Genomic DNA, 12,178 nt, shown 5'->3' with positions numbered 1-12,178 from the left:
TATTGAGTGCCTATCATTGCTATCACTACTCACGCCTGTCCTTTCAGCACATCACCTCTATACTATCATATACAACCTATCACTCCAGGAACATCTTATCTGAGTGCCTGTATATTTGCATGCTGAGGCAGGCTGAGCCACAATGATGAGTCTGGAGAGTTGGATATGGTGATTCAACACATCTCTACACGACTACTGAGTGGAAATTCTGCAGCTGCAAATCCAGTTCACTAAACAAACGCCGGAGCGTTACAGCACGCTGGTCATTGTGCATTGAAAGGGGGCACGCTGGTCTCTCTGCATTGAATGTAGGTACGCTGGTCATTCTGCATTGAAAGGGGGCACGCTGTTCTCTCTGCATTGAATGGGGGCACGCTGGTCATTCTGCATTGAATGGGGGCACGCTGGTCTCTCTGCATTGAAAGGGGGCACGCTGGTCTCTCTGCATTGAAAGGGGGCACACTGGTCATTCTGCATTGAAAGGGGGCATGCTGGTCATTCTGCATTGAAAGGGGGCGCGCTGGTCTCTCTGCATTGAATGGGGGCAAGCTGGTCTCTCTGCATTGAAAGGGGGCACGCTGGTCATTCTGCATTGAAAGGGGGCATGCTGGTCTCTCTGCACTGAAAGGGGGCACGCTGGTCTCTCTGCATTGAAAGGGGGCACGCTGGTCATTCTGCATTGAAAGGGGACACGCTGGTCTCTCTGCATTGAAAGGGGGCACGCTGGTCATTCAAACTTGTATTTAGATGCATTTTACTTTAATTACATCAGTATTTTCATAACAAACAATACATGTGCTTAGGGGGTAAGGTAAGGTTAACGAATCTAGTGAAAGAGACTCGAGTGCTTAAATTCCGCGGGTTAGGGGGCGCAAATTACTTGCCTTGCCCCGGGTGCTGACAACCCACGCTACGCCACTGCTCAGAACACAGTGTCCAGGCCTTGTAAAAGGCCACTCAGGCATTTCCAGCTGAAGGTCAACATTGACAGTCCACATATTTCACTTCATGACTGGCCTACTGAGCACCACTTGTGTGACGATAGTTACATGTGTAACAGTCTGATTGTACAAAGGTTGATTGAGGAATCCCCCCCGCTGGGACATTGCATTGCTAGGAACCTGTCATGCATGTTTCCCAAGCCAAAAGCTAGATGTAAACAAAGGGGCTAGCGATAGGGGAATTGTCATTACCCAAAAGTAACATTGCTTGTATTTGGGAAATGACTTGTCACTGGTAGGACAAAGCATATGATAGCGGTAAAATTTGGAAGCAGCCATTAGAACAAATAGCGACTATGGATCTGCCCACTGCATGCGCTGTCAATCAAAAGTAAAGTAAACATAATGGAGAAATGGCGTTTTCATGCTCCCATCAGGCTCTGCCCACCCCTACAAAAATCCATGGCCATGCGCCTGTCAGCATGACAGTGATATGTGTGGGGAGGGAGTGCACTGAGGAAGGTGTGTCTGTTGTAGACACTCCAGGCACCAAAAGATTAATGACAGGCACCTGGATTGGGCACAAGCACCTTCACTCTCTGTGCGGTTGTGAATCTGTTTAAATCTGAGAATCTGGGAATCTGATAAATACAGTATCTCACAGAAGTGAGTACACACCTCACATTTTTGTAAATATTTTATTATATCTTTTCATGTGACAACACTGAAGAATTGACACTTTGCTACAATGTAAAGTAGTGAGTGTACAGCTTGTATAACAGTGTAAATTTGCTGTCTCCTCAAAATAATTTAACACACAGCCATTAATGTCTAAACTGCCAGCAACAAAAGTGAGTACACCCTTAAGTGAAAATGTCCAAATTGCGCCCAATTAGCCATTTCCCATCCCTGGTGTCATGTGACTCGCTAGTGTTACAAGGTCTCAGGTGTGAATGGTGAACAGGCATGTTAAATTTTGTGTTATCGCTCTCACTCTCTCATACTGGTCACTGGAAATTCATCATGGCACCTCGTGGCAAAGAACTCTCTGAGGATCTGAAAAAAAAGAATAGTTGCTGTACATAAAGATGGCCTAGGCTATAAGAAGATTGTCAAGACCCTGAAACTGAGCTGCAGCACGGTGGCCAAGACCATACAGTGGTTTACCAGGACAGCTTTCACTCAGAACATGGTCGACCAATGAAGATGAGTGCACATGCTCAGCGTCATATCCAGATGTTGTCTTTGGGAAATAGACATATGAGTGCTGCCAGCATTGCTACATAGGTTAAAGGGGTGGGGGGTCAGCCTGTCAGTGCTCAGACCATATGCCGCACACTGCATCAAATTGGTCTGCATGGCTGTCGTCCCAGAAGGAAGCCTTCTAAGGATGATGCTCAAGAAAGCCTGCAAACAGTTTGCTGAAGACAAGCAGACTAAGGACATGTATTACTGGAACCATGTTCTGTGGTCTGATGAGACCAAGACAAACTTATTTGGTTCAGATGGTGTCAAGCTGTGTGGTGGCAACCAGGTGAGGAGTACAAAGACAAGTGTGTCTTGCCTACAGTCAAGCATGGTGGTGGGAGTGTCATGGTCTGGGGCTGTATACATGCTGTATACGTGCTGCCGGCACTGGGGAGCTAAAGTAAATTTAGGGAACCATGAACGCCAACATGTACTGTGACATACTGAACCAGAGCATGCCCATCAGGTACTGGGCCGCAGGGCAGTATTCAAACACACCTCCAAGACGACAACTGCCTAAAGAAGCTGAGGGTAAAGGTGATGGACTAACCAAGCATGTCTCCAGACCTAAGCCACATTGAGCTTGTCATCTGTGAGGCATCCTAAAATGGAAGATGGAGGAACACAAGGTCTACATCCATCAGCTTCGTGATGTCATCATGGAGGAGTGGAAGAGGACTCCAGTGGCAATCTGTGAACCTCTGGTGAACTCCATGCCCAGGAGGATTAAGGCAGTGCTGGAAAATAATGGTGGTCACACAAAATATTGACACTTTTGCCCAATTTGGGAATTTTTTACTTAGGGGTGTACTCACTTTTGTTGCCAGAGGTTTAGACATTAATGGCTGTGTGTTGAGTTATTTTGAGGGGACAGTAAATTTACAAAAATGTGAGGGGTGTACAATGTGAGATACTGTATGTTTAGCAAGGCTCTTGCACTACAGAGTTGTTGGTAACACTAAAAGAGATTGTATAATGAAGATGTGATGTGTGAAACTTACAAAAATTTGATCCTGCAACATTTGATCAATGCTGCTAAGTCTAGGCATAGAACACACCCCCTGCTATGCCCCCTTAAAGGAGAATTGTACAAAAATAAAAATAAAGGATTGGTTAAACTCACAAGGACCTGGTATGGACTGGAAGGGAGGACCCTATGCCATTTTTTTCATGTTTTTTTATCTGTATTGCCGGGAGCCGAAAATACATTACAGCAGCAAGCAAGTTTAAATGACATTTTTACCTTTAGAAATGTCAATATTGCTGCAGCTGGCTCCATACATTGTACAGATGTGCCACATTACAGGCACATTAAGGGTCCCCCCCCCCCCCCCCGGCATGATATTTAAAGGAATTTGTCATTTTTATTATTTTACATTAAGCATAATTAAAATCACTGCTCCTGTAAAAACGATCATTTAAAAACATTTTTTTTTGCATTGACACATGTCCCCCAGGGCAGTACCCAGGTCCCCATACACTTTTTATGGCAATAACTTGCAAATAAGCCTTTAAAATGAGGAATTTTGATTTTTCATGTTCGTTTCCCAAAGACTTTAATAGAGTTCGTATGTTCGCTAGAACTTTTTCCCTGTTCGAGATATTCTGGTGCGAACCGAACAGGGGGGTGTTTGGCCCATCACTAGTTCCAGGTATAGAGAAGCATGTCACTCATTCCATGTGAGAGCACCTGTGTTTGGTCATTGGCTCAGCATTGTCACATTAAAACAGTCAAACATTCTTTTCATTTTACAACACACACAATAAAATTATACAGCCATTTTAAGCACAGGAAAAATCTAGGAATTGTCAGTTTGTAGATGAATGATCAATGAAAGGTAAATTTAGGGTAAGATTACACTGTTGAGTTTTGCAAATGGAATTTTCACTTTCTATATTACTAAGTTTTGCCTGGAATTCTTTAAAACAATTTTAAATAATTACTTTGGAAAAGAAAAAACATTAGCAGTAAAGTGGTTTACTTATCTTTTACCTAAAATGCCTGCAAAGCACAAGTTCTGAAATGTTTCTCCCCAGCAACTGGTGATGTCATACTGTTCTAGAAATTTCATTTGGCAGTTGAACAAAACATTCAGAGTTTAACGCACGCTTTCCCTGGAACTTTTTAGAGGGTTTGTACACTGTAAATTCAATTTACAGAGAATAAGGATCCATATTTTCTAAATAGTGACAATGAGATTTCCAAATTGCATAAAGATTCTTATCCGTGTGCTAAAAAGCTTTGTGAACTAATAGGAGCTGGAAATTGAATTATGTTATGTAGATAATGCACAGAGAAATAGGCCTCGTTTACATGGGGGTAAAGGTTACGCCTGTAGAGGATCATGTTTACCTGCACGGGGATGGATATGTAATCCATGCATCCTTGTGCAGGCAATCCCACTGATGTCAATCATGATGACACAGCCGCTGCTCCCAATCTGACATCCATGTGGGCGTGGGTGCATGGCCCCAAACGCAAACAGTGTGCATTTGGGGCAGTGAAGCCACAAGAATGTCAGATTAGAGCAGCGTCTTTGTCAGCATAGTATGCCCCTTATGAATGAGGTCATAGAAAAAAAAATGCAACCAGTAGCCCCTGTAAGGGCTCTTTCATACTGTGTCATTTTTCCACACTGGATAAATGCCAGCCACAGCAAGGGCACATAGAAATTAACTGTGCCCCATCCATACCACAATGCTCATGTGATGTGTGGTGTAGTGTGGAATAGTGCAGACATGCTTCATTTTTCTGCAGTGCAGGGGATGGCACCACATGTCACTGCCAAGACATGAATGAAATGTAATTACTTGAAATGTCTAATGTAGCGCACCCCCTAAAGAGCGGCTGGTAGATTAAGTCCTATTTCCCCCTTTAGAGCACCACAGCAAGGTACACAGCATTTTTGGCATTCTTCCTCTGGCTGAAAAATTGGTCTAGAGGTTTCTTTATGCATTTTTATTGGGGTACGATGAACTTGGATAGAGATAGGGATCATGGGATACCCCGGAACTGTAAAAACTTGAAGATCGCTTAACTTCTGGTTGCTCTGCACAACTCCTGGCAGTTTTGCATGATTTCTAGCTGCACTTTCACAAAGTAATATCCCACAGGATCTCTAAGCTGCACATGACCTGTACTCCTTCCAGACTCTCAAAGCATCACACTGTCACACTTGCAGCACTGGAATCTTGAACTTAGCCACAGGATCATCAGTTGCCTCCTTCCAATAGCCACCAGTCTGTTCCTCGTGAGGGAGATGTAGACTCTCACCGCTTCTGGACAACTTCAGCTCTTTCCCACAGTATCCTCCAAGCTCTATCTCATGAGCTCTCTTCTGATCGAGCTGGATTCTTGGGCTGGATTTCAAATAGGCCCCCAGCGAAGCCTAACTTGGACCTTGATGTCTTCAGGCTGGCTTCCTCCCAGGCTTCTGCCCAAAGAGGCAGAAACCTTCAACAGGGCTCATCTCCTGCAGGACTAGACCCAGGAATTCTCTCCCTGCTGCTAAGACTATTTATGGGCTCTTCTCTACCTTCTGGGCACTCCTCCCCAAGGATTAGCTGGAGTTCCACAAATATTCAAGCTGTAGACTCTGTCCTTCCTCTCACTATGTTCTACAAATCTCTAGAAGACAGGGGGAAGTAACAGAGCAGCAGCCTTTCAAACACTGAGCAACCCTATGCAATCCATCCCTACTCCACTGATTACAGAGGAGCTAAACTAAACTTGCCTAGCAGCCTACTTTAACCACTTTACCAATGGTCACTGTGCTGCTACTGCGGCAAAGTGGCTCGTTAAGGCCCCTTTCACACAGGCGGACGGTTCAGATTTGCCTGTCCGTTTTTTTGGCGGATCTGAACGGTCCCCCATGCATCTCTATGGGGGATCAGATGTCAGCGGAGACATGTCCGCTGACATCCGATCCGTCAAATCTGGACGGATGGAAACCCTATTTTCCATCCGTCCAGCGGATCGGATCGGATGGGATCGGATGAGAACGGACCGAAGGTCCGTTCCTATCCGATTTCCCCCATAGAGATGCATGGGAAACTGACAGCTGTGTCTCCGCACACAGCGCGGACACACAGCTATCCTCCTGCTGCTCAGCAGGGGATCGGCGGCTCGATCCCCCGCTGAGAAAAACGGAATCCGTCTGACGGACGGATAGTGTGAAAGGGGCCTAAGGTCTGGCGACGTAGACCTACGTCACCAGACTCTCCCCTCTATCGGCGCCGCACGCACACCGCCGGAGGCTCGCTTCCACTGTATTCAGACACAGTGGGAGTCGGGCCAGGGGAGGAGAGGTGGTGATCACCGCCGCTCTTCCCCGATCGGAAAATTGTGTAAACAAAGCGGGCGGATCTCCTATGTGACAGACAGTGACAGATTACAGGATTCAGCATAGCTGAACCTGCGATCTGTGTCTGTGTCACACAATCCCCTCCCCCCACACACGTCAGCAAGCATGAGGCATACATTTAACCCCTTGATCACCAACAGTGTTAACCCCTTCCCTGCCAGTGTCATTATTACAGTAACAGTGCATATGTATAGCACTGATTACTGTAGTAATGTCACTGGTACCCCCAAAAGTGTCAAAAATGTCAGTCAGGGGTCCGATCTGTCCACCGCAATGTCGCAGTCCCGCAAAAAAAATCGCAGATCGCCACCATTACTAGTAAAAAAAATAAACAATAAAAATGACAAATCTTTCCGTATTTAGTAAACGCAATAACTTTTGCCCGAACCAATCAAAATATGCTTTTTGTGATTTTTTTTACCACAAATATGTAGCAGGAAACAAATTGGCCTAAAATGTTAAAAAATTTTGATTTATACATTTTTTTTGGGAATGTTATATATCAGAATGTAAAAAATATTGTTTTTTTTTTTAAATTGTCCCTCTTTTTTTAAAAAAATTAAAAATCGCACAGGTGATCAAATACCACCAAAAGAAAGCTCTATTTTCTGGGAAAAAAAGGACATAAATTTAATTTAGGTACAGCGTCGCATGACCGCACAATTGTCCGTTAAAGTGACGCAGTGCCGAATCGCAAAATATAGCCTGGTCAGGAATGGGGTAAAATCTTCCGGTCTTAAAGCAGTTAAAAATACGCTCATTGAGATTTTTTTTTATCAAAGACATGTAGCTAAATACATTTTGGCCTAAATATATGACAAAAATTGAATATATTGGATATTTTTTTACTGTAGAAAATGTAAATTGTTTTGCAAAATTTTCGCTTTTTTTTTATTAATATCGCAAAAAATGAAAAGCGCAGAGGTGATCAAATACCACCAAAAGAAAGCTCTGTTTGTGGGAAAAAAAGAACGTACATTTTGTTTGGGTACAGGGTTGCATGACCTTGCAATTGTCAGTTAAAGTCGCGCAGTGCCAAGTTGCAAAAAGTGGCCTGGACGTAAAGCAGGAAAATCCTCCGGTGGTAAAGTGGTTAAACTAGGAGGGTGCTAGTGCTACACTAATAAAGCTAAAAAAAAGTCAAGTTTTAGTGCATCACACGGCCTCCTGCCAAACCTCACACTGACAGCTGCAGTGTTATTACAGGACACATTATTGATTTAGCTTCTGGCAGGAGCAACTGCAGCAGCTGGCACCAGGGGACACTACATCCGATACACCCGAAAGTGTCAGAGTGTGGTGATTCCTATATCTCTGCAAAACAGGAAGGAAAAGACTCACCTGGACAGAAAGGTAAGTATCCAAGTTGTTCTTTTGTAGGGGCTGCTGGTCACATTTTGTAAATCTGATAACATAATCACTTTAAAAGTATTGTTTGCCTGCAAATTCATGGATCCAGTCTTTAACTATGTAACATATTTTTTACAATACAACCGCAGGACGTTTCTAGTTGGCATCTTTACGCAGTTGTCCATTTTTGAGAAATGCCTGCTGTCTTTTTTTACTAAGGGATAACTAAATTCAAGAAAAAAAATGCAATATATTGCAGTTTTATAATCCTCTGATATGGTGGCTATGCTAGTTTTCCTTTTTTTTTTTTCAAGCTAAGAACATCTTCAGTAAGTACAGAAAATACCTGTTGATCTTCCCAGGAGAGAAGCGTCCTTGTCCCTTCATGTGAGCTGCAACAAAGAATATCTTCCTCTCTAGCTATGTTCTTTAAAATACCAATTGCCTTGCCCCCCATGTAAAGGAGATGAATAAAGATGGACATGTTTGTAGTCCAGATCAGGAGAGAAGCCTAATGTGACAACAATGGTTCCCTCCATAGATACAATGGAAGGTTGACATATCCACCTTGGGACAGAAAGTGTAACATTTGCAGGAATATCTGGTGAAAATAAAGGAAAATAAACCTTAAAAAAAGAAAAAGAATACAAGCACAGTCACTACACCAAGGACTAATGAACTGCAACACATTACATTTTTGGTTTTGAGTTTAGATACATTTTACCTGGAGAACCACCTATCATTTAGAAACAAATAAAAAGCACTGTCACACGGGGGTAAGTTGATAGCCAAATGTAAGCTTCAACTGCAGATCTAACTTAAACTCACAGCCGTGGCCAAAAGTTTTGAGAATGACACAAATATTAATTTTCACAAAGTCTGCTGCTTCAGTGTTTTTAGATATTTTTGTCAGATGTTACTATGGTATACTGAAGTATAATTATAAGCATTTCATAAGTGTCACAGGCTTAAATTGACAATTACATGAAGTTTATGCAAAGAGTAAACATTTTCAACTTCTGGGCCACGTCCTGACTGATGGCAGCCCATTCTTGCATAATCAATGCTTAGAGTTTGTCAGAATTTTCTTTTTTTTTTTGTTGACCTGCCTCTTGGGGATTGACCACAAGTTCTCAATGGGATAAAGGTCTGGGGAGTTTCCCGGCCATGAACCCAAAATGTCGATGTTTTGTTCCCCAAGCCACTTAGTTCTCACTTTTGCCTTATGGCAAGGTGCTCCATCATGCTGGAAAAGGCATTGTTCTTCACCATCCAAAGTGTGAGGAGATATGACCGCACTCTGGTAGAAGTTTTTTTCTTGAAATCAAAAGTGTTTCCTTTATTCTTCCAATAAAATCAAATGACAGACAGTGTACAAGCAGACAAAAAGGTTGACGCGTTTCACGACATTCCCAGTCGCTTACTCATAACCACACTGTTTTCCATAGTTCCTCACCAAACTATTCTTGTGTGGTTAGAAGAAGTTGCTCTCGAAGGATGTTTTTGTACCATTTTTTATTCATTGCTGTGTTCTAAGGCAAAATTGTGAGTGAGCCCACTCCCTTGGCTGAGAAGCAACCCCACACATGACTGATCTCAGGATGCTTTTTTGTTGGCATGACACAGGACTAATGGTAGCGCTCAATTTTTCTTCCCTGGACAAGGTTTTTTCTGGATGCCCCAAACAATTGGAAAAGGGATGTATCAGAGAAACTGACTTTACCCCAGTTGTCCAATCCCTGTACCTTTTGCAGAATATCAATCTGTTCTTGATGTTCTTTCTGGAGAGTGGCTTCTTTTCTGTCCTTCTTGACACCAGGTCATCCTCCAAAAGTCTTCGCAGCACTGTGCGTGCAGATGTTCTCATACCTGCCTGCTGCCATTCCTAAGCAAGCTCTGCCCTGGTGGTGCCCCGATTCCGCTGCTGAATCAACTGTAGGAGATGGTCCTGGCGCTTGCTGGACATTCTTGTGCGACCTGAAGCCACTTAGTTCTCACTTTTGCCTTATGGCAAAGTGCTCCATCATGCTGGAAAAGGCATTGTTTCCCGCCAAACTGTTCTTGTGTGGTTGGAAGAAGTTGTTCTCAGAGGATGTTTCTGTACCATTCTTTATTCATGGCTGTGTTCTTAGGCAAATTGTGAGTGAACCCATTCCCTTGGCTGAGAATTAAACCCACACATGAATAGTCTCAGGATGCTTTTTTGTTGGCATGACACAGGTCTAATGGTAGCGCTCACCTTTTCTTCCCTGGATAAGGTTTTTTTCTGGATGCCCCAAACAATCAGAAAGGGGATTCATCAGAGAAAATGATTTTACCCCAGTCCTCAGCAGTCCAATCCCTGTACCTTTTGCAGAATATCAGTCTGTTCCTGATGTTTTACCTGGAGAGAAGTAGCTTCTTTAATGCCCTTCTTGAAACCAGGCCATCCTCCAAAAGTCTTCGCCTCACTGTGTGTGCAGATGTACTAATACCTGCCTGCTGCCATTCCTGAGCAAGCTCTGCACTTGTAGTGCCCCAATCCCGCAGCAAAATCAACTGTAGGAGACAATCCTGGCACTTGCTGGACATTTTTGGGCACCCTGAAGCCCTCTTCACAACAATTGAACCTCTCTCTTGATGATCCAATAAATGGTTGATTTAGGTGCAATCTAAGCAGCAGCAATATCCTTGCCTGTGAAGCCCCCTTTTTTTTGTGCACAGCAATGATGACTGCACGTGTTTCCTTGCAGATAACCATAGCTAACAGAGGAAGAACAACGATTTCAAGCACCACACTCCTTTTAAAACTTCAAATCTGTTATTCTAACTCAGTCAGCATTACAGAGTGATTTCCAGCCTTGTCCTCGTCAACACTGACACCTGTGTTATTGAGACAATCACACATGATGTCAGCTGGTCCTTTTGTGGCAGGGCTGACATGCAGTAGAAATGTTTTTTTTTTTTTAGGATTAAATTCATTTTCATGGCAAAGAGGAACTTTGTAAGTAATTGCAATTTATCTGATCACTCTTCATAATGTTCTGGAGTATATGCAAATTGCCATCATCAAAACTGAGGCAGAAGACTTTGTGAAAATTAATATTTGTGTCATTCTCAAAATTATTGAACAGGGCTGTATACAGGGCTGACTTTCCTGAGTGGAGTGGCAGGGGAGTGAAAGTAAAGTAAGTATTGCTTATTGTGGAGAGGAGCATGAAACTGAAAATTATCATTTTTTTTGCTGACTTTCATCTATAGAAGATCTTTAGTATCTTTTGAAACTGAATTTCTCTACATTCCTAAAACAACTCTGATGCTATTTAAAGCACACATAGCTATCTAGATATACCTGTAGAACAAGACAGTAAATACCACCCTAAGACACTGAATTCCACTCTAAAGCCGAGGAATCGTCCCTCAAGGTCCACTGGTAAACTGAAACTTCCGGAAGTGTGGCTCTTTTGGGTCCTCCAAAGCTCCCACTGGTTCCCCCTGCTGACTTCTTTGTTATAGGATCCAGTAGTAACATGAAGCTCAGCAGGAGGATAAACCTGCGAGAGCTGCAGGGGACATGAGAGATGGGCACTCCTAATAGTTTAGGGTTCCTAGCGTACTCAAGTTTTACAGATTTGGAGCAGAGTTTGGTGGTAAAGGCCGCAGAAAAGGTATCTACTGTCTTCATTTACAGGTATGGCTTTGCTAAGTGTGTTATGTAAAGTAACAGGATCACTTTAAGCTGACCATATACATTACAGTGTGAATATACAATCTCTATACATTATCTAAAGGTGGCCATACAGGTATTGAATTGTAATCATTCTGGTCAGTCTTAGGCTTGCCATAGATGATGTAACTTTCTTTCCTGCAACCACTGGAGGGGTAGGGGTCGGGCACGGGGAACTGTCCCTGCCAGGAGAACACAGGATCTCTAATGCCTCATTTCCACTGAGCGGAGCGGTTCGGGTCAGTACAGTTTGGAAGGGTTAGAATGGTCCGGTCTATTCAGGTGAGCGTTTCCACTGAAAGCCGGGCCACCAGGGACCATGCGGGGTTTACACCAAATGAGGTGTTTGTTTTGCTCTTTCATTTGACGTGAGCATTGAAGTTTTCCTGTCCGCCAATCAGTGGAATCTATCGTGTGACGCCAGTAGCTCTGCCCTAACCGTACCGTACCATTTCCTATGGCCCTACCTCTGAAGCAGGACCAGGAATGGTTCGGTTTGGTTCGGTTGTATGGGCCACTTTCGTAATGGAAACACTCAAATTATCGTACCGTACTGAACCGACCCGAAC

Source organism: Pelophylax lessonae (genome assembly GCF_965119305.1).
Source record: "Pelophylax lessonae genome assembly, chromosome: 4".
Lineage (NCBI taxonomy): Eukaryota > Metazoa > Chordata > Amphibia > Anura > Ranidae > Pelophylax > Pelophylax lessonae.
This window is presented reverse-complemented; position numbering follows the sequence as displayed.